This window comes from Cupressus sempervirens, chromosome 3 (assembly GCF_028749045.1).
Source record: "Cupressus sempervirens isolate cs-2001-9-10 chromosome 3, ASM2874904v1, whole genome shotgun sequence".
NCBI classification, from domain to species: Eukaryota; Viridiplantae; Streptophyta; class Pinopsida; order Cupressales; family Cupressaceae; genus Cupressus; species Cupressus sempervirens.
In genome coordinates, this window is record NC_143120.1 from 748,964,189 (window position 1) to 748,988,784 (window position 24,596).

A 24,596-nucleotide genomic window follows, 5' to 3' on the forward strand; every position below is an offset into this window, starting at 1 on the left:
GCAATAATTTTTGATTCTATTACAAAGAAATTAAGTATAGAAGAGAAAGGGAAGAAAGAAATGAGAGGTGCCAAGTTCAGTGAGGATTATGCTGCAATGGTAATATGGTCAATGAGAAAAGGATCTAGGACTAGCTCTTCCCAACTTGATGACATAGGCCTGATAGGAAACTTAATTGTAAAAAGAGTTGAAGAAACTACAAGTGAAGAGACCATAGAGCTAGGTGTTGGATCAGCCAACCTCACCTTAGCCACAACTAAGAGAGATAAAAGAGAAAGATTAGAGTTGCAAGATAAGTATGAGAAAGTTTTGGCTACTTATAATAAAGAAGTTCAAAAGAGGATTGAACTAGAAAATAAATTGATGGGACACCAAGGGAAATCTAGTAGGCATAGGATTACTTATCCTTATCCACTAGTGGAGCCTTTTAAATCCACTCCTCTTATTGAGATTCCCAACACACCATAGAGACCTCAGTACTCCACTATATAGGATTTTGCAGAAGAAAAGAGTAAACTATGGGCATTAAATGTAGAGTTGGAAATCTAATATGAGGATAGGTTAAGGAAAGCCATCATGTATTTAGTTAATAAGATTGATTGGCCAACATTCTATGAGAAATTAAAAAAGGTAGTAAATACATGGGAAGAGATGAAAGAAAATGATGATGCCTTAAAGCCAATTGTCAACAAATGGAGTAGAAGGAATAAGAATGTTACTCTTCTATGGTTTTCTATTATTTTTTATCCTCTGAGTATATAGAAAATACTTATGATTTAATCAATGATCTATTAGAGTTTGATGATAAGAGAGTTGTACTGCAAAAAAGGATCATAAGTTATCTTGACAAGTACAAGAATATTGATTTTGAACTCTTTCCACATGCCATAGATAAAAAGGATAAGTTGGAAAATAAGAAGGAATGGGACTAAGAATTGAATGACCTATTATGCCTTCAAATGAATAAGGCCACAAATGGACATTGAAATGCATGGTGGGTAGTCACAACTGAAGAAGTTGTAAAAGTTCAATTATTCTTTAATTCTTTGAGACAAGATTTTGTTGAGATTGATAAAATTGGAGAGTATGTGATGAAGAAGTAACATGATATCCTACATTTTAATTGGCCAGATGATACACTTTTTGACAAGTGGATAGCAGATTCCATTCATGCAAAGCAATTAGAATGTGGTGAAATTGATTATGGTGAAATGGAATAGGATGAAGTATAAATAATTGACTCATCAGAAAAAGTAGAAGAGGACAAGGGTAAGCAACTAATTGCAGTTGCCAGAATAGAGCCCAAAAATGATGACTTGACAACAAGACAACCAATGGTGACTGTTAATCTATCAGTGCAAGACAACATAGATGGAATACCTCAAGTCCAACTCAACTTGCAAATATCAGAACAAGGCCCATCACATGTAGAACCAACTATCACACCTTCTGAGGAAGAACAACAACAAGGCTAATCATAAACTCCTCTTAGTAACAAAAGATGTAGCAGAAAGTGGTCCCATCTAAGAATATTCATGATGAAAGACATTTTGTTACAATAATTTTTTCTTTCATGATAGTAAAAATGTAAATATATTTCCATCTTAAGGACAACTGTTAGTTTCTCTATGCCTAAAGCTTGTTGTATCTCACACTATATAAGTGAGATTCCAGGGCTAGAGAAAGGGTCCGAGTCATTGTACAATCTTTGTTTTACTAAGCTTTGTTTGGTCCAATCCTTGATGTGAATTTTATGATGTATTTTCTCTACAAAAATCTAAGAATACATTTAATGTTACTAGATCATAGTGTCTTATCTTGAGTTTTTTTGAGTTCTACTTCAATTGTTATACAATTTTCAAGGAAAATTAATACAAAGATGAATTGTCCACATATCTTTTCTTTCTGAACCTTGTCTCCATATTTATTACATAGTTATCTTGAGATTGTATGAGCAAAGCTTGTCCAAATTGAATGTAGCTAGGATAGGTTGTATATCAGTTCATTATTGCTTTTAATTCAATGAATTAAGTAAAATGCTTTAGTGAATATGATAGGATCTCCAAGTAGTAAAAGGATGTGTGTAAGAATGAGTTTTAGTGAGAATTGATGATAAAGTTGATTGTAGTGCAATCAATTAGGTCAAAGAAATTGGATAGACTCTAAATTCCAATGGATAAGGAACTGATCAACTAGTTCAGTCTATAGATAGAGAAACCATGAATAAGCATCAAGCTTAAAATCAAATCAATTTTACTTTAATGTTTAAAGAATGTCAAAGTTGGTCAGGACTTGTTTACATTTAACTTCTAAGTTTTAGTTAGCTGCTATTACTTAGAATTATCTATAGATCTAAGAAGAATTGTGACCAATCTAATGTAAGGGATGAATATTGTTACAAAATGTCATTAAAGGGAGGGAATATGAATATATCAAGTTGTGAATCTTTAATCCCTCAGTGCACCCACCTTGGTTTTGCAGAGCCAAAAGAGTAGAAAGTCTTCCATGATTTTGTTGAAGTTGGATCCAAATATGAAGAACATATAATTGTTTATAGGAAGTAGCTAATCCTTAGGTTATTTGTGATCTTCACCATATTGGTATTAATTATTTTGTCGCTTAGTAGTGTAAAAACACCAACACATTGAAGCATAAGTGTGACACCCCGCCAAGGGACCAAAAATAAACTAACCTAAAGTTTCACTAAGTTTGCCAAACATTTTTTTTTGAAAGATAATATATAACAATAGTTGTAAAATAGCAAAAGAAATAACATACATTTATACATAAGAAACACATAAACAAATTACATCCTTTAAGGATCCCATGATGTTGAATCACATTTAAGTTTAAATAATACTAAAACCAATATATAAAAAATCCACATTAAAGAATAACTACAAGTAAAAATTCCATTTAAACAATATACAATAATCTCAAATGCCACTTGGCAATAATTAGAATGAAGAATCATCCACTGTACATGTCACAGGGTATGAAAGGTTGAAAGAATATACATCATAGAAATAGATTACATCATCTCATATGATCTATGAAATCAAATACAATATAATATAGTAGATATAAGCATCCATCATAGTACACAAGAATAGAATGAAAGGAAATGCAAAATAGGGAACTCCAACTATGACATTGAACTGATGGATCTCAATGGTAAAAGTAAAAAGAACTACCACCTAACCTCATGAAACCCAAAAAGGTCCACTACCACTATGTTTAGGAGATAGTCTCAAGTCCCAAACATGATAACAAACTCACAAGTCAAATCCAACATCTAGCTTAAGGAAATCCTAGAAGCAATCTACATCAAAGGTACCAAGACACAAAAGAACATCTAAATCCAGAGGCAAACAAAGACATATAGAAAATCTGCTATTTAAGTGGGAAATTTTTATCGCATGAGCCAACTCTAAGGTTACCTTGATAGTCTTTTAATTCTCTAGCCCCCTAGTGTCTCTATGTAGCATCGGTATCTTTTAGTACAAACAAGGCATACTAATGAATCAAGGTCACAACAAAGCATCCTCCATACTCCCATCCTAGCCTATACTAGCACTAGAGACATGGGAAAGGAAAAAAAACAACTCTTATTAATTCATTTTACTCTCATTTAATGTAGTGTTATCACTTATTAAAATAACCTACAATGGGTTACCCGTCAGCCTCTTTAGGGCCTCAGCCTCCATTGCAAGCCACTTCCCAACATGACATATAGATAACCTACACTAAGCTCACTAAAAGTAGTAGGTCTCATATGACCATAAATCACTCATCAGTTCTTAAATAAGAAATTGGAAAAATATTGAAAACATTATTGATCATAATCATAGATTCCACTAATACGATCATCCTAACAGAGCCAATCCAAAATTAAATACACATAAACCAAATCCATATCATAACATGACATCACCAAACAAATAAATTATTTAATCACCTTAGTCCTATACAAGTAGCTGGGAAGCAATCAAGAATAACTGATCAAAGACTCAAATGTTATATCAAGAAAGGTCATACCATTCACCTTAGTTCTACACAAGAAATTGGAAAGCACATCAAAACATTTGATGAAACTCATCATAGCTCACACATGACACATCACCATGGTTGGGTATAAAAGATCATATATAAAACATCATCATGATATCACAAAATAAACCCCCAAGCCTCTGGTAAACATCATAGCTGGTAAAACAACCCCGCAACCCAACATCACTAACCCACACATCATAAAGAGTACTTACAAAAGTAGGTTTCATAATTCATCTAGTTTTCAAAAAATAAAAGTTTGATATACAATCAGGGTGTCAGTTTTCATTTACAGTTTGACAAGTTTTTGATTTCAATCAAGGTTTTAGTTTCCATCTTTTTAAGGTATGATAGCTACTAATATTTTCAAACAATAAAATTTCCCTAGTGTTGATTTGCTAATGTTTTTGAGTTCACAAGAATAATACACTAAAAAAAAATCTTATTAAAAAACAATTACATATGACCCTGAACTCTCAACCAAAACCTAGGTTTACAAATTTTCCTCAATTCATAATTCACAATTTATCGAACAAATACATTTTAATAATAAATTAATTAACTATGTTAATTAAATATTATTATAATTAAATCAATAATTGTTAAATCATTAATGATAATAATAATTTATTTATTAATAAAATAATTTATCTTAAATCATTAATAAATAATTATTAATCAATTAATAAAATAATCATTATTAATAATATACTAATATCACATTGAATAATTTTAATAATTAATAAATTTTAATATATTTAGAACATTTAATAATTACTAACATTTTAAAAATTCTAATTAACATAATAATAGAATTATTAATAAAACTTAAATAAACTAAAAATAATAATGAAAACTTACCTTTTAAAAATAAGTTTAAAGCCCAAAGGGCTCTCATGCTATATGTGAGGCTGTTGTGGTAGTGCTCAACGCTACTATGGCAGTGTGAGCCACTGTCAAGCATCACTTAGGACTGCCATGACAATGTGAGCCACTGTCAAGCAACACTCATGACTACCATGACAATGTGAGCCATTACCAAGTAGTAAGCCAAGTGTGAGGCAGGGGTGGGAGGTCATTGCCCCTTCCCTTATTTTATATATATATATATATATATATATATAACAAAATAAAAATAAATAGTGCCCCCCATCCATTTAAAATTGTACAGTCCAAATTTTAAATTTGTACAGTAACATATTTTTAATATATGTATATAAATTATCATAGTAAATTTATTTGCTGTGGTAATTTTATATTATATATATGTATTAAAATATTTAACACAATAGACAACCACTCAAATTTGTACATTAAATTTGATTCTTTTGCAAAACCTACAACCAAATTTTATCAATCAGATTATGAATTTCTAAAACTCTCCAGATAAGGGTTTCAATCCTTCCATTCACTTACACATCTTTAAAAATGAAGAACAATAAAACACAAACCAGAGTCTCTAATTTCAAATTTGTATATAGATGTTTCTGAAAATAATGAACAGCTAGATTCACACACAAGGGTTTCAAATCATCAAATTTCTTATAGAGGTTTCCTAAAATGAAGAACTTTAAATATGCAAACAAGGGTTTCAACCCATAGGAATCCTAAAAATAGAAACACAATAGACATGGAGAAAACAAGACTTCAAAGAATGAGCAACTATTGCACAAACCCACAAGATCCTACCTAGATTTGATGCTAAAACAATGAGCACATAAAACACACAAGAATCTCCTTCCTTTAACAAACCCTTTTCTCAGAAAATCCACTCTTTCAAACCTCGGTTCTCACAAAAATGAGCTCTAGATCTGTGATAAAGAGTTCTCCCCTAAATTTAGGGCTTTGATTGTGCAATCACGTGAGAAGACTCATTGATTTTTATCTTTTATTATTTTATTACATTTCAAATATTCATGCACAACCTTTTTGTCATTAATTAAAATATCTTTATTAAATAATAATCATTCTCTTTAATTAATTTATTATGTTTTAATTTCATGCATAAGCTTTATGCAATTTAATTAAAATAAACTTTATTAAATTTATGTTTTCTCTCTCTAGTTAATTATGAGACATTTTAATAATATATTTATTAATTTAACTGATAATATTATTTAGATTTTATTGTTAAAATAAAACTCCTAAATAATAATTATTAAATTAAATAAATATTAAATACCAAAATTAGACTTTAATAAAATCTTTTAAATATAATTCTTTTATTTAATTAATTTCTCAATTAATTAAATATAATTAAATATTGAATTTTCTTTATAGAAATTTTATTAATCTCAATCATTAAATCATCTTTTAATTTGATTTAATTATAACAAAAAATATCACAGACCCACAAAACAAAGCACGATAGCTCAACTAAAGACAAAGAACATAATCAAACTCCAAGGTCAAAATCATGAGTTCACATCACTTGAAAAATTTGGAAAGGTGAAACTAACTTAGATACTTGTCACAATTGGCTTCGATAGGATTTGGACTCAAGAATTATCTCCCCACTTATACCATTGAGATACTGTGATAGGGTACACTCATCCTAGCAATTTAGGGAAGTCGATACCTGGTACTTGCAATCTGCATAATATCCAGGCATGTACATACATATATATTCTAAACTAAATAGGCAATGATAGGGAGTGGTACATCATGTAGATCTCGACTAGCAGGTGACTATGACTCCCTTCCTCAACCACATCAGAAATGTCCTACATAAAGTAAAATAGACAAGTACACCATACACATTCAAGTATGGAGTAAGTAACCATAGAACTACATATAAATCATTTATTTAATTAACATCATGAAATAACTAAAAGTCACCAAATGAATATATATATATATATATATACCATCATCATCATCATCAAAATAATAAACATAAACACATGAAATAACTAAATAACTAAATAACTCATCACATTAATCATGTATGAATTTGAAATAACATCTAGACAATTTGGTAACCAAGTACTGATAATCATAAAATACAATAAAAAAATAGCCTAAAAGAATCTGATAACACGACAAAGAAAGTCAACTAGAGGTAGGCATTATAAAATTGTTTGTATTTTGAGCTAAAGAAGGATTTTGCTATTAGAGCTAAGAGTTGAGGTACTTTGTTTTGATTATTTGAAATACTTGTATGAAACTAATCCTGATTTTGTAGAACCCTAGAGAGCTTGTTTAGATAAAATGGTGAGAGATAAGTAGGCTGATTATTTCATTTAGGAAGATAGATTATTTAATGGGTTTCAATTGTGCATATGTAGAGGATCTATGAGAGAGAACATCATGAAGAAGTATAATGGAGAAATCCCAAGACACCTTGCGATTGATAAGAAAGTGAATTTAATTTCTCATAGGTACTTTTGGTCATAGATTTATAAGGATGTCCAAAGATTGGCGAGAAGTTGCAGAATTTGTCAAACAATAAAAGGAACTATTCAAAATTTGGGATTATATTCATCATTTCTTGTACCTAGTCAGCATTAGGAATATATTAATATAGCCTTTGTTCTTGGTTTACCTAGAAGTCAGAGAGGTGATGTAATGTCCCCACTAATCATGACAAGAATACCTATAAAACTAATGTTAGAATTTATACAATAATAAATCAACTTTCACTATTCTACCCTCTATCCTAATCCAAGATTAAAGACATCTTCACATTGGGATTAATAAATCTCTTGAGGATCCTTAGATCCCTGGTTACATCCCTATCTTCTATGAAGTACTCCTTTAAGGTCCTTCCTGGAAGAGACATTCTCCATCTAGGGCCCTTGTCACATATGCCTATGTTAACATCTACAAAATATTCTAGCCTTATAACCATATCAGGATCACTCTCTTCCCGAGGGGACCCTCTTGATCTTAAGCTATTAAGCACATTAAGATCACTCTCTTCCCTAAAAAGGGATTTTCTTGATCTTTAACCATTAACCATTAACTCACATGTGTTATCCGTATCGAATTCCACCTTTACATATACACATGTATATGCATAAATTATACACAAGTATGATTCATTAATATAAATATATTCATGAAAATAATTAAACAAATATAATCCTCAAAAATACCTTTGTTAGCTTCTTCTTTGCTTGGTCCATTTGGCTCCATCCTCAGTCAACCCTTTAATGGATTATTCCTTCTAGATTGTCTCAACTGCATTTTTACTTTCTTAAAATATTCCTTTTCTAAATATAAGGAAAGGATAAAATATACTTTTTCATTTCTTTCTTTCCAATAGTCACAACCTTTCATAAAACAAATCTTTTAAAAAGTCACTACACTTCATAGTTATAATCCTTTTGAAAAGTCACAACACTTCATAACTAAATCCTTTGGAAAAGTCCCAATACTTTATAATCACAACATTTTTGAAGAGTCACAACTATTCATAATTGTGACCCTTTCAAAGGTTCACATCCTTTCAATATCATTGATACCTTTTCATAAAGTCACTTCCTAATTTTCTTCATATTACTTTCCTCTTCCATTTTTCCTTTTTGTACTCCTATCTTCTCCTCTTCTTTTTCCCTCTCTCTAAATTAAACTCTCCTCCATTTTATATCTTAATTTTAAGGAGTCATGTCTAGTTGTTAAATATCTCTTGACTTTTCATTAGATTTAGTTAATTTATATTATTCTATGTTATATTATTTATTTAATTAGTTATTTATGTTAATTATTGTTTATTATTAAATTCTATTTAGAAAGTTAACATATGTTCTACAATATTATCTTTATATTAAATTTTATTTCTTTATTTATTCATTGAAAATTTAGTATTTTTTAATTATTCAAAATAACATACTAAATATTATTTCATTGATAATATATATTAAATAATTATTATTTCCTATTTTTACATTTTAGTATTAGTTTTAATATAACTTTATTATAATTATTTATTTAATAACATTGTATTATCTAATTATTATTAAAAATTCTATCTTAAAATGGGGATATAATAGTCCACCTTTCCTCAAAATTGCTTGTCATCAAGCAATTAGATAATTTCTTCCATTGAGTTGAAATATATATTTCATTTAGTCCAAATTCTTAAGCTGCTATCATGGATGTATTTGAATCCTTTTGAATAGTCATTAATTTTCTACATTAGTCTTTCATATGAATTTTTTTTTAGATCCTCTTTGACCCTATAGGATGACAAGATCATGCTCTAATAAGACTGTAGTGTCCCCACTAACTAGAACAAGAATACCTACAAAACCTACATTAGAATTTATACAATAATAAATCAAATTTCACTATTCTACCCTCTATCCTAAACCAACCTTAAATATGTCTCCTCATTAGGATCAATAACCCTCTTGAGGATCCTTAGATCCTTGGTTACTTCTCTATCTTCTATGAAGTGCTCCCTTGAATGTCCTTCTTGGAAGAGGCATTCTCCATCCAAGGCCCTTGTCACATATGCATATGTTAACATCTATGAAATATTTCAGCCCTATAACCATATTAAGATCACTCTCTTCCTAAAGGGTCTCTCTAGATCTTAAAGATATTAATCATATTAAGATCACTCTCTTCCCTAAAAATGGACTCTTTTGATCTTAAACCATTAATCATTAAGTCACATGTGTTATCCATTTCAAATTCCACCTTTACATATACATATGTATATGCATAAATTATCCACAAGCATGCTTCATTAATATAAATAAATTCATAAAAATAATTAAAAAAATATAATCCATAGACATACTTGTCTTACATTCTTCTTTGCTTGGTCCATATGGCTCTATCCTTAGTCAACCCTTCAATGGATTATTCCTTCTGGATTATCTCAACTCTATATTTAATTTCTTAAAATATTCTTTTTCTAAATATAAGGAAAGGATAAAACATACTTTTTAATTTCTTCTTTTGCAATAGTTACAACCTTTCATAATATAAATCCTTTGAAAAGTCACAACACCTCATAGTTATAATCATTTCAAAAAGTCACAACACTTCATAAGAGTCACAACTATTCATAATTGTTACCCTTTCGAAAGTTTACATCCTTTCAATATCCTTGATACCTTTTTAGAAAGTCACTTCCTTATTTTCTTCATATTACTTTCCTCTTCCATTTTTCCTTTTTGAAATCCTATCTTCTCCTCTTGTTTTTCCCTCTCTCTAAGTTAAACTCTCCTCTCTTTTATATATTAATTTTAAGGAGTCATGTTTATTTGTTAAATCTCTCTTGACTTATATTATTTATTTACTTACTTATTTGTATTTATTATTATTTATTATTAAATTCTATATAGAAACTTAACATACTTTCTACATTATCATCTCTTGTATTTAATTTTATCTCTTTATTTGTTTATTAAAAAAATATTATTTTTTAACTATTCAAAATATCAGACTAAATATTATTTCATTGATAATATAGATTAAATAATAATAATTTCCTATTTTTTATATTTTAGTATTTGTTTTAATATAAGTTTATTGTTATTATTTATTTAATAACATTTTATTACCTAACTATTATTACAATTCTATCTTAAAATGAAGACATGACAAGTAATGATTCTATTTTTGTAGTGGTTGACAGATTTTCAAAGATGACTCATTCATACCTTGAAAGAAGACATTTGATGGAACACATGTCACTAAATTATTCTTATAAGGAAGTTGTAAGATTGCATGGTTTTCTTAAGGCTATTATTTTTGACAGAGGTACTAAGTTTAGTGATTATTTTTGGAGGACACTTTGGAAAAAGCTAAATATAGAGTTGAGGTTTAGTTCTACATTTCATTCACAAATAGATGGACAAACTGAGATTGTGAAAATAAGTTTGGGTAACTTGTCAAGATGTTTGGTTGGAGATAAACCTACTAATTGGGATTTGGTTTTAGCACAAGTTGAGTTTGCATCTAACAATTTTATGAATAGGAGCATTAAAAAGACACCTTTTGAGATTACATTATTGTAATAAATCCTAAGGGTACTGTTGAATTAAGGAATTTGACTACTGATGTTAAAAAAAATGTTGAAGGTTCAAGCAACTTGTAGATTTCATGAAGACTTTGTTTGAGAAAGTGAAAGAGAATTTGGAGGACAATAATTTGGGGTAAAAAAAAAGAACAATAAGAGGAAGCAACACAAATATTTTGAGGTTGGAGATGAGGTTATGATTCATTTGAAGAAGAACAGATTTCTAGTTGGCACCTACAATGAGCTAAAAATGAAGAAATTTCATACTTGTATGATTCTAAGAAAATTTGATAGTGGAAATGCTTTTGAAATTGAATGACTAGAAGATATGGTTATTTCACCTATATATTCAATATTACAAATATCTTTGAGTATTTTGAATTAGATGATGAATTAAAATATATAACCTTTATTATCGTAGAAAGAAGATACACATCATTGAGAGGATCTTGAATTGTAGAATAAGCAAGAGAACCAGAGGAAAAGACTACATGGAATACCTAGTTTAGTGGATAGACAAACTAGTTGAAGATTGGATCTATATGATTCATATCAGAATATTAGGAATGCCTAATGTGGACATTTGTTCCTTATTAACCCTGTGTGTCTTATGGAGGAGCATTTTGGGTCTTTGAGCAATCTTGCATCAACCATATATTTTTGGGTTCTAGTTTGTTGTTCACGAAGTGTCCATAGTTTCTTTTGGTTTCAGGTTGTGCCTAGTTGATATCATGTCAATGAACTATCCTAGATCCTTTTCCCAAGTGTGTGTCCTAATGTTTCACATTATTAGAGTTCTATGTTGTTATTCACAATCTCTATTTCCTATAGTTTTCATCCAATGAGGCATGTTATTTCTGTTTGTGAAGTTTCCTATGATGACATGGCATCTTTCGTAGTTGGGAGATGACTCTTACCTCCTATGTGAACCAATCTTGAAAAGTATGTTATACTATGTTGTCCTTTTCCTAGGATTTAGTTTACTCACCAAAGACTAGACCTATATGTAATTAAATGCTTGACTAGTTGACTTGTGGCTTAGCTGGCTATATAAGAAGCTTGGTTAGATTTAGGAAGTAGGAGTAGCAATATCTTAGAGAGTTAAAGATAGAAGATGTGAGCTTGGAATCTATTTTTTTAGTTCTTCTTTGTATAAGGCCACAACCTAGAAGGCCTCATAGTCAAGCATGTTGATTTCTTATTATGTGAAGTGAAATAATTACACCTATTGAAATGCTGCATATGGCCTCTTGTTCCTTGTCATGTATTTGATTAAAGCTTATGTGTGTAACTCTTAGCAAGGAGGTTTTTTGTAGGTTTAAGTTGGGTTATCTCCATCTTACTCCTCCCTATATCCTCCCTTGCGTCAGAAAAGGAATCACATATGATACTTTGTGATAGATAAAATAAGGGCCTCCTATGATGATAAAGGAACCTATTATGTAGTGTCAGAATAGGAAATCCACTTTTATAGAAAATAATAAACATAATGATGAATGGAGGGAAATACAACTTTATAATATTTAATTTCAACCATTTAGCCTTTAGCGTCTATTTATTTTGGTTTCTCATTTTTTGTTGCAATTAATTTTTATGTCATTTTGTTTTTAGACCTAGTTTTGAATCCACTTCTCATGAATTCTTGTCAAGTGGTCTATGAATGAACCTTTTTTTTTTCCGCCTACTCTCCCATTTAAATTTATTCAAAATGATCCAATTTATTTATGTTTCTCTTAATTTTCTTTAGATTCCACATCAACTTTCTCTGCAACTTTGTCTTCTTTACTTTCTTCTCCTTTTCTTGGTTGACAAATACTTCTTGTCTTATCTCAAACTACATTACCTTTTTTTTCAAATCAATAAATTCTTCCTACATGACTACAACATTCCTTTTCCCAATATCTCTTCATGGGGGATCATATACTTTACTAATTACACATTTTTGTGTGGCACAACTTTTTAATGCAAAGCTACAAGTCAAATAGATAATTTTTCTTTTAGCTGGAAACAAACAACCTTTAATTCTTAATAAGAATAGCCTTGTCTAATACAACTTGATAGTTGTTAGTCAAATAACATAAAATGACATTTTTTTAAATATATATTTATTTATTGAGAGTATGAATGATCACACAATAAATTTATGACTTGTAACATATAATAGAATACAATACATTACAACTTTATCTCCTTCATTATGAAGACTTCTATCTTCTTGTAACTTCAAAAGAAAAATAATTTCAATCCTTTTTACTCTATTTGAAAATCTACCATATTCCATGCCCTTCTCTTTAGCTTGCAAAATTACCCTCAATTTAATTTTACAATTTTGAAAGTATTTTATAAATTTTGATTTCCCTTTGAAAATTAGTAAAATGAATGAATGTTAGTACTTAAAACATGGTTCTCTGTGCTACACTTTTTGAATGAAAATCATCAAGAATTTCTACAACTTCAAATAAACATTTTTTCCAAAATACAATAGTTCAAAAGTTAGTATGAATGAACCTTTAAAGACTTTCAAATGATGAAATATCTAGTAACCTTAATCCTAGGCTATATATTTACTTGAAACTTACCTCAATATATAATTTTCAATTTTACACATCTAGCCAAATTCTTTGGTTCATTCATGTATAAATGAAAAAAATGAACATTGAAACTATGAAAATTTAGTCATGGTTAAAGGCACGAATATGTTCACCTTTTATAAAGAAAATTGACCACAAAACATAGATTGTTCAACTTAAATGACATAAAGTGACATTTGCGTTTAAAATTTGAAGATGATATAAAATTATGAAATGTGTAAAATTGAATGTATTTTATGATTATAATTAAAAATAAAATAAAATTAAGAAAGCACTTTTATTTTTTTTAAATATTTGAAATCTTTTTTTTTTTTTTTAAATTGTGAAAAATAGGGGGTGTAACTCCCATCAAACAAGTATATACAAATAATCTTGTTTTTCCATAATTGCAAAATATGTTATAAATGACATGTATAGCTAGTGGGAAAAAAGAAATATTGTTTTTAAGGAATATTTTCTGATGAAGGATGCTCCCCTTAATACCACAACCATATAACATAAACAAAGAAATAACAACAATTTGCAAAACAAAATATGGACTTCTTATTATCTCCGCAAATGCATAATTACAAAATCTTGAAATAAAATATAAAAATCCACATGAGCATCTTCCTTACAGTAATTTGCAACATAGAACTGTGAACTACTACCCAGAGTTGTCCTAGAAAATGTACGTACATTCCTTAAATAGGCATTTTTGCACCGTTCGTGAAGTTTCTAGACATCAAACCCTAACCCTTGAGATTGACTAACTCTAAAATTACGTATAGAGTTGACTTGATACACCTTTGACACTTATTTTGGAAACTTTGGTCAGCCCAAGTTGGGAAGGCCACAACTTTTTAATTGTTACTTTGATTGGCTTTTATAACCATTTTTTAGAATCATCAACTTCTAATCTATAGGACTTGACTTGTGCAAACTCCAGTCAACCCCATTTTGGAGCCCATCCAGGGCTTCTAAGGTCTTCAACAGTGAGCCTGCAATTTTTATACCAAAATTTCAGACTAAAAATCTGCAATAAGTCCACGAATACTCTTGATATGGCTCTAAGCCTTAACTCGTAGTTTGATATATCTAAGATGAACATCCACCTCTGAAATTAAGATATTCTTAGCTCGTATGATTGACTTACTAAGTAACAAGCCTATAGAAACAATAATTCTACACTAAGACAAACCTTATTCAAAAAATAAAAAGAGGAAATATATTTGGGTGATGCAAGATTTCTCTGACTGCACCATTTTCTTTGTTATAAGTGCTTGAGATTGACCTTATCAAAAATCAACGAATTTTTTCTCATGTCACAACTTCCCTATCAAATCTAGACTTTTTTGAAAAAAAAAAATCTTGAAGAAGACTCAAATTTTAATTATTTTGATCAAATATATAGTGTGAATATGTTTCTACTTAAATAAAATAATTTCCACTTATTGGATCATCTCAATAATATATGTAAATACTTGCTTTTGTAATCTCAAAAGATATATATGTATAACCTATATGCTTGTTTAAACTTTTATGTTAGCACACGAGGGATGAGTACCACCATAACACCCATGAGTGATACATAGAACAATTCATAAGAAAAATAATGTATGGGATGAATACCACCATAACACCCATGAGTGATACATAGAACAATTCATAAGAAAAATAATGTATGAAGCGTTGTAGATTCTATTAAAGTACCATTCTCTCCATTTTCCTAAACATAGCCTATTTAATTTGATTAATATATGGATCTATTTATTAAAAGAAGGAAAATGAAGTTGGCAATCATCTCAAACTTTGGTGTAGAAAAATGAATATGAGGAAAGAGATGGGTCATTCGATAGAAAGCGACATGCGTTTCATCTTTAATGATAATGGTTGACAGGCTGCAGCTGTGCATTCTGCATTCTGCATTTGACAGCTTTATTCCTTTTCATTTTGCAGACCGTTTCATTTCCCTTTCATCCAACACTTCACTCAAATCCTATTCATTTGATAGCACACCTGATTGAACAGTTTATGGATCAGATGATTATTCCATACTATCAATATTCGAATACCAGTATACTTTTTGCATTTAATTTTCATCATCTACGCAATTAACTCTTCTTAGATTTGAATTCCCCTATTTGTATTTTAAGAATTCAACAATGTATTCAGTGCACCATCATGTAATTTGTTCAAGAATGACTACTCCAATCATATGGAAATAAAATAGAGTTTTCTTCTAGGGTTCGTTTGGTTGCGGGAATAGGAATACGTATTTCAGAATAGAAAATGGGGCTATGTATTCCTATTCTCCATTTGGTTCAGCCAATATTTGATGAGAATTTGCGGACTCCAAAATTTATGTTTTCTAAAAAAAAAAAAAATGGAATAGGAATATGTATTCCAATAACACCTATTTTGGTGGAATTGCAAAACCCCATTTTTGGGCCAAAAATAGAATACGTATTCCATTTTTATTTCGTATTCCAATTCCATTTTGGTGCATCCAAACGAAGAATTCAAAATTTTTGGAATTTACATATGCCTGTTCCGCTTGTATTCTGCTCGCCAAACGGGCCCCTAAGTTCTGAGGTTTTCCTCTATAGTAGTACTGTCTGGATTCTATAATGGTCATACAAGGAATAAGGAATATATCTTGTATAGGAGAGGCCTCACAAATATGATATTTTGCAAATCCACAATAGGTAACAAAGTGGAATCTATACACCAAAGAAGCCATGAAAGACAATTTATATACTAAGGTTGTGCTATGTATTTGTTTTGTCTTATCAACACAGTAGGGTCATCTAGAGAAGATAGAAAAGGTATATTATAGGAAAGAGTGATAAGAACATGATCAGTATGATATTGAATTATGGAGTTTAAAGTGTGAAAATGATTATCATTGTTTTCAAACATCTTACGATTTCTTTAGGAAATAACAAGTGAGTGCCAATCACAAAAGGCTTCTTTAAAGGGGTAATGAGATGGTTACAAATTAAATGATTCCAAGACAAAGGATAATATGTTATAAGAAGGATGAGATCTATATGATATAGTTTTGTGTTTGGATGGATGAAAGAATGTTGGGTAGGTAATTTATAATAAGAATTTATAACTGGCATAATAGTTTATAATTGTTTGTATTTGTTATAAAAAATGGTTTAGTAGGATTTTATTAATTTTAATGGTAGGTAGAGCTATTTCGTAGAACATAATTTTAATTAAATATATTATATTTGTGGAAATAGATTCTTAAATGGGAATACATATAAGATGAAATAATTACAATATTCTCATTAGAAAAGGAAGAATATAAGAAAATAAATCTCATAAAATAATACAAATATCTTGAAAATTTATTGTGTCAAGTAGTAAGAGAGATATTTTGTCTAGGTGCTTACAGTGGAAGGATTTAAATCATTGAAAAAAGTTAAAAAGGGGACATGTAATAGCTAGAAGTAATGATATCTCATGTTGAGAGGAGAGATACAAATTCATTCATAATATGAGAAATTTTCATAGAGAAGGGGTAGGCAATTATTGACAAGAAATAAATGGTGCCTTTTTCAAGATGGAGCATAAGTGATGCGGGAGAATCTACGGGTAGTTGGAAATCTTGCATCTTGAAGTGTTTTTGACCTTGGAGTTGGTGGACTTGGTGGAAAGATGGTGATGATCAGTCTCTAGTTCTTGGGTATGGTTTTCCCCTGGGGAGCTCGATGACTAAAGGAACTTAGTTAAGCTTAAGGTACCTAGTTGATGATCTTCTTTGTGGAACTTGTGCTCGGTGATGCTTGTAGGAGCTCAGTGAATGTGCTTTATTGGTATAGTAAGAAATGTTTGGTGGTTTCCCTCACCAATTGGTTTTCTTTGGAGATTTGATCAATTGACTTGGTGCATAAAATTTGTGTCGCACATGATCATGATGAGGATCAATCTTGGAATGTGTGTAGACCTAATTGGGGTCTTTGTTATTTATTCTATGTGCATTTAATGATTGTTGTATGTAGACTAAGACATATTAAGATTATTTGGGTTCTATATGATTTTATTTGTAATAGGCCAACTTGTGGTTGTGCACGTATATAAGGAGGCATTGGGTAGGGTTTAGGCATTCAATGAGGGAAGCAAAGATTTAGAAGAAATCTAAAGTTGCAAATTTTAGCATAGCTAGTAGCTGAGTGTGAGCTTGGGAAACAAGGAGATTGTTTGGTGGCTTCCGAGTGCAAGTTTAGATCTTCCTTGGGGTTTCTACTAGATTGTTATTGTGTTACAAATCTTTGCCCTGTTCAACTTTCTCTTTTTGAATCCTGTACCAATCTCAACTCCCAAGACATGGTCATCTAGGCTCTACATTCGAGTGGAAACTTCAAAGTTTCTTCCCTCTTTGAGGAAAAGAGAATTAATCTCCCATGGTTTAAAGCTTGTACTAAAGGTTTAACCCCTAAGATTGATATTTTCTTTTGGATTTCTCTACAGAACTAAATTCTCACTCTAGATAATATTAGAAAAAGAGGGATGATCATAACGAACTGGTGCTATCTTTGTAGAAAGGATATGGAATCTGTTAATCATATGTTTTTGCACAACTATTATGCTAGGGATGTTTGGAAAGAAGTTTTGAATTTTTGGAATATATATTGGACTTTTCAGGAGAATCTCACTGACAAATTTTTAAGTTGGAGTAGCCCCTTCAAAGGATAACATGCTTGCATCCTCCGGTGGTATTATTTTCCCCATATTTTCTCGAGCTTGTGGAAAGAAAGGAATGACAGAATCTTTAGAGATACTATCACCCCCTCTTGGGTCATTGGTAAAAGAATTATCAGAAACATAAAGGAAAATTTTAAATCACATTATGGTCCCTCTAAAAATCTCAACTTGGAGCATCATAATCAAGATTGCATAGTTAAAAAGGATAATTTGAGTTAGAATGCCATCTAGTTATCTCCTCCCAATGGTTGGATAAAGGCTAATTTTGATGGGGCTTCTAAAAGGAACCCTGGTAAGGTTGGCTATGGAGGTGTCATAATGGATTGTAATTGCAATATCATTCAAGATCAAGCTATTCCTCTTGGTATTAGTTCTAGTCATAAAGCTAAGATTGCAAGGGCACATTATATGATCAAGCTGGCTAAGGATACTAGTTCCCCAGAAATATTGTCAATATCCTTTACAATAAACAAGACCCTACTTGGAATATTTCTAACCCTCTTTTCGAAAGTAAAGAGGACCTAATATTTTTTTTCAAAATATGTTCATTTCTCATAACTACTAGGAGACAAACACATTGGCTGATTGGATGACCAACCTGGTAGTTCAAAGCAATGATATCATCACATGGATTGACTGCCTAAGCATGGATGAAGATCTAATAGCTAAATGTAATTATGAAAGAAACATATCTTGAGAAGGGAAAGCAATAATTGATATGCTCACAGCCTCCACTTATCCATTCATCAATGCTTCCATTTATTGTTTTAAATGGAATGGTTTCCATGCACACAAGTTTGTCAGTACTTCACACAAATTGTGGGTATTATTTGGGCTTTCAAGAGGTAATATACTATTCATTTTTTTTGAGTTTTTCTCTATGATCTTTTAGTAATTTTCTATAGAGTAGTATCCTTTCTATAAATATGAGTGGGGAAGCAAAAAAGTTGGAACTTGAGAAGTGCCACTATTGGAAAATGAAGAAGGAAGTTTAGGCATTAGCTCGAGAAAGAGAAGGTGACCAGTTACATTGAGAAACTTCATGGTTATGAACCTCATGTGACAGACAATTTCTACAAAGCTTGGGATGGTGACAAGGTTATGCTCTATGGTGGATAGTTTACCCTTAATGCTAATTTCATTGCTAAGGTTATTGGGTTGCCAAATGTAGGTATCAGATTTTTCAAGCAAAAAAAGCTTCGGAAGAGGTGGTCAAGCACTTTCCCAAAAATGATCAAGAGGATGTAAGACTAGCTAAGGTTTGGTAACTTCTATGATATTGCTCAAATAAAAGATATTTGGCAAGAGGTTATTACTTGTGTGTAATTGTGTTTTATTTTGGATGGTAGGGTTTCTAGGGTTCATCAATACCACTTTGTTTTTCTAAATCATTTTCGTTATAAGAAAAGACTCTCCTTCTCTTAATACTTGGAAAATTCTCTCCTATCAGGGCTTAAAGCCCTTAAGCATAAGGATTATACACCTATCATCCATTAGGGTCTCATCCTACTTATCATTGAATTTTGCTAAGATAGTACCCCTACTCACTCTGTTTCTACCAACAAATGGAAAAGGGAAGTGGATGGTACTCCTAAAAATAAGGAAAATATTGGTGACTATTCGATGAAAAGAAAAGTAGAAGTAGGCAGTCTCTCGTGATGGATACAAACACTAATTAGAGCTCTGAAGATTTGTAGGTTGTCGATGCTCTTGAAGATGATGACATGGCCTAGACTGTGAGTGATGGTTGTTCTTTTGAGAAATATGATTTCTCTCTTAGCTTGGATGAAATCTTAGCCCATGATTCTCTACTTTCTTCCCCTAGTACTATCAGCAAGCAAGGTAAGCACTCTTCCAATAAGGGTAAAGTTTTGGATAATGCCCCTTCCTCGAAGCACAAAAGAATAAAAAGAAACAATGCCAATTTTGAGAATAAGGATGTTATCATTAAAGAGGATTGTGGAAAGATGGTGAATATGGAGTTCTTGCATGAATTTTTTTTTTTGAAGGAGACCAGTACTAATGAAAAATATGAGTTAACCAACCCGAATACCTAGACACTAGACTTGGGTCGTGCTATGATCTCCCTTATTAATACTACCCTTTCCCTTGATCTAGTGGTTGCTACTAATTCTCTAGCCAATTGCGGCCATGGTGACACTAATCTTGGTATATATTATGAGCCAAAGACTAATATCCAAGACTTTAAGCAAAAGCCTCAACAAATTGATGATTCTAAGGATGCTTAGGATTTAAAGGGCAATGTTAAAGTTTTGAAATATCTAAATAAAGCTATTGAAAGAGCTAATATTGGGATAGAGATGGACAAATGGATGTATAATGAAATTTAAACACTTATCTATTTCCTCCTTGTAGAAAAAGTCCCTTTTTTTATAGGTGAAGTTGGATGAGGAATGTATGAAGCGGAGGGAGATGGACTCTTTGGTTGGGAACACCCCAACCAAACTCCATGAATATGAAGCTTCCCTTAAAAAAATGATTAAGAAAAGTAAGATGGGTATGTAGGATGTTACTTCATCCATCTTGGCTATTATTGCCTCTATAAGGAAAGTTTCTCCAGATGAAGCCAATTCGATCAGTCAAGCTCCATTGCTAGCTGGTGGTCCGAGTAGAAGAACTAGATAGAGTAATAGGAAAGAATACCTCAAGGTGCAAAGTATTCATGATTCTCTCACTAAGGTTTCTATCTTAGGCACTTTTATTACAAGTGCTATAAAAGACTTGATCTAAGTTTTATCTAGGTTTTTTTTAGGCTTTGATCCCTACTGTTTTGGTAACTTATATTGGTTGCAAGTCCCTATAAAACCAACTTGACTTGGTTGCTAGCCCCTATAAAACTAGCCTTTGAATTCTAATTTGATACTTTGGGTTGTTGGTCCTTGTAAAACTAGCTTTTGTCTTTGGTTCCTTTTTGTATGGGGTTCTAGGTCCCCTTCAAACTACTTTTACCTAATCGAAACATCCACACAAGTTTGACACTAGGATTTAACATGGAATTCAAATTTAGGAAAAACCACTAGTGACATGTCACCAATCTTTCACTCTTCTGAAGTGAGCTCTGCTAGGAGCAATCCTATTAAATGTTTCAAAATACACTATCAAATGTGACCTTGTTAAATGATTTAATCACCCTATTAGGAGTTTCCTTGTTAGAGGAGTTTAGAACATCCCATTAAAATGCCACCTTGATTAAAGGATTTGCATATGACTTTTAGGTCAACCTTGATAAAAGGATTTTAAAATTGATACAATGATTAGAAAGTAACAACAGGTTTAGATTTGATAGATACATCTCACTTTGGAAATATAGATCTTAGTTTGTCTTAAAATTTGATCCACTGACAAGCCTTCATTGACATATCAGTCTTTGATTTGCTTGGTAACCCTTCAAGAAGTCGCAGTTCTCCTCTTCTCAAGTCTTCTTAGCTTTTTGCAAAAGTTCACCAATCAATAGCATCAACAACATCTCCAACCTTTTGAAAAAATCATAAATGTTAACCCTTTTACCTCCTTTAATAGGTAATTATGACCTTTTTCCACTTAAACACCCCATAGATCTTAGGGTTTTGATAATATTCAACACATACAATGAATCTACCCACCTTTGTCATCCTCTTCTGTTTTAGAAACTTTTCTAAACTTCTATGTGAATCCTTGCATAGAAATGTATAAATATGGTTTCCCTTGATTTAAATGTTCCAGGTCATATGTCCTTATCTTTAATACAATTTCCATATTCCAAGAAATCAACTCCTTTGGATGGAAATTATGATTTCTCATAAACTATCAAAATGTTGTCCCTTGACCAACACTATATTCTAATGCTCGGTCATCACTAGGTTACTTGGTCACTACTAAATTTTCCTGTTTGACACAGATACTTATGCTTAGTGAATTCCAATTCTCGGTCAACACTATTTCTACTTGGCTTATACTATGGCTTGGTCGACAATAGAATCACTCAGCACAAACTTTAAGTTCCTTAATCTTCTTCTCTATTTCTCGGTCAAGCCTATGCATTTGGTTAGTCTTTGATTACTTCTTTAAGGATTTAGCATAGCTATCTTCACTTGTAATGTGATTTAAACAACCACTTTATCTTGTTAAAGTCTAACTAATTAAGTGTCCATTGTAGTTTCCTCTTGATAACTCAACCTTTCCTCTAGGTTCTATTGTCATGACTGACTTCTTAAATCCTCTTCATTAATCATATAGATATGACATGCACATCACATAGAAATCTATCTCACCAATAGGGTTTAACATCAATGACAACATAATAATTGTTCCAAATATAATTTCCAACAATCTACCCCTTTAGTATTGATGGTAACACCTCTAGTTACCATACAATCCAAAACATATACTAAATCAAGAAAAATCCCTCTATTTACAGTATCAAATCTTCATTAATATCCTTATTATCATTTAGATTGACATCTCTACATCCAACACACTTTTTATTTAGTTTTATTCTGATTCTCATATCATATTAGAGCATGAAATCAATTAGATTCTTTTGTGTTGCTGACAACATCTTTCTTTTTATTCAATCTCTCCCTCACATTGATTACATGTTTGCCTTTTTTCTTATGGTATCCCCCTCTTTCACTTTCTCTTTCTATCTTATGGTAACTTCTTCAAAACATCTCACAACTTCTCTCTTCATGCTAATCTCCTCCTCTTTGACAACAATGCCAATGACATTTAAACTCATGTATCTTTTCCATGTAGATTTCTTCATGTTAGTATTGAACTCTTGATATTTCATCTATGTATGAATGATACAAAACTCTATCCTTCTTTCTTCAGTACTACTTTAGATAACTCCTAATGTAAGACTATCTACATCAACTTGTAAGAAAGTCTAATTAACACATTTGATGTAGAGCACCAACTCAACTTAGGTAGCCTTGTCTAAGGGAATCACCCCTAGTTTACCTCTTAGATATTCACGAGCATCTTTAGGTAAAGCTTTATTAAAAATTTCATCTATTTTCTCCTTAGTATTCACATACTCCAATTTCACTTCTTTATTTCAAACTAGCTCTCACAAGTAATGATATTTGATAGCAATATGCTTAGTCTTTGTGTGCATTACATGATTCTTTGATATGTTAATAGAACTAGTTATTACAATAGATAAAAAATGGATCAGTAATCTCTTCCTTCATACCTTTCAATAATTTCTTGATCCATATGATATTTGAATAATTTACTGATGCTACCACATATTTAGCTTCAGATGTTGATTGAGAAATACACTTATGCTTCCTGCTTGTCCATGAAACTAGTTTCTTTCCTAGAAATAATTCTCTACCACTTGTACATTTTCTATCATCAATATTTCCTTTCCAATTAGAATTAGTAAACACTTTCAGTTTAAACCTATCATTCTTCTTGTAATACAATCCACAGTCTTCTGTTCCTTTCAAATATCTTAGTATCCTTTTTACTTCCATCATGTGATTCTCCTTAGTAGTTTCAAAAAATATTGCAACTATCCCAATGGCTAATGCAATATCATGTCTGTTGTGAACAACATATTGTAATTTTCCAATCATTGATCAATATAATGTTTGGTTCACATTAGTCAAATAATCATTCTTAGATAACTTATCTCTACTCACTATAGGTGTTCTAACTAGTCTTGAATCTCCCATTCCAAATGTTTTCAATATCTCCTTGGTGTGTTTGGATTGAGAAATGGAGATACCTTTCTTCATTTGATATGCTTGTAATCCAACAAAGAATTTGATCTCACCAAACATAGATATTTCAAATTGCTTCTTCATCTCATCAGAAAATGGTTTGCATAATGCTTCCTTGCCTCCAAATATGATATCATTGTTAGAAATTTGGCTACGAAGGGTAAGTTGGAATAATGATAAATTTGTCTCTTATAAAAATATATACTTTGTATAATGAAGACATTATGTATAGGTGAAGATTCTACAGTTAGACATGAAAATTGTCTAAGTTTAAAATAGTTTATCTAGCATATGAAAGATTTGATGTGTACAGGTGACATAGACACTATAGGCTCATGCATAGTTGGGTATGGATAGTACAAAGTATCAAGATGATGTATAAGAGCTATCAGATTTCCACAATCCATCAATGCTGAGATTTGCTATCTAGATTTAATTGTGTGACCAATTTTTTACATCCAATTTTTGATGTAAAAAATTGGTCACACAATCAAATCCAGATAGCAAATCTCAAGATGATGTATGTCAAAGTATGAGTCAATACAAATA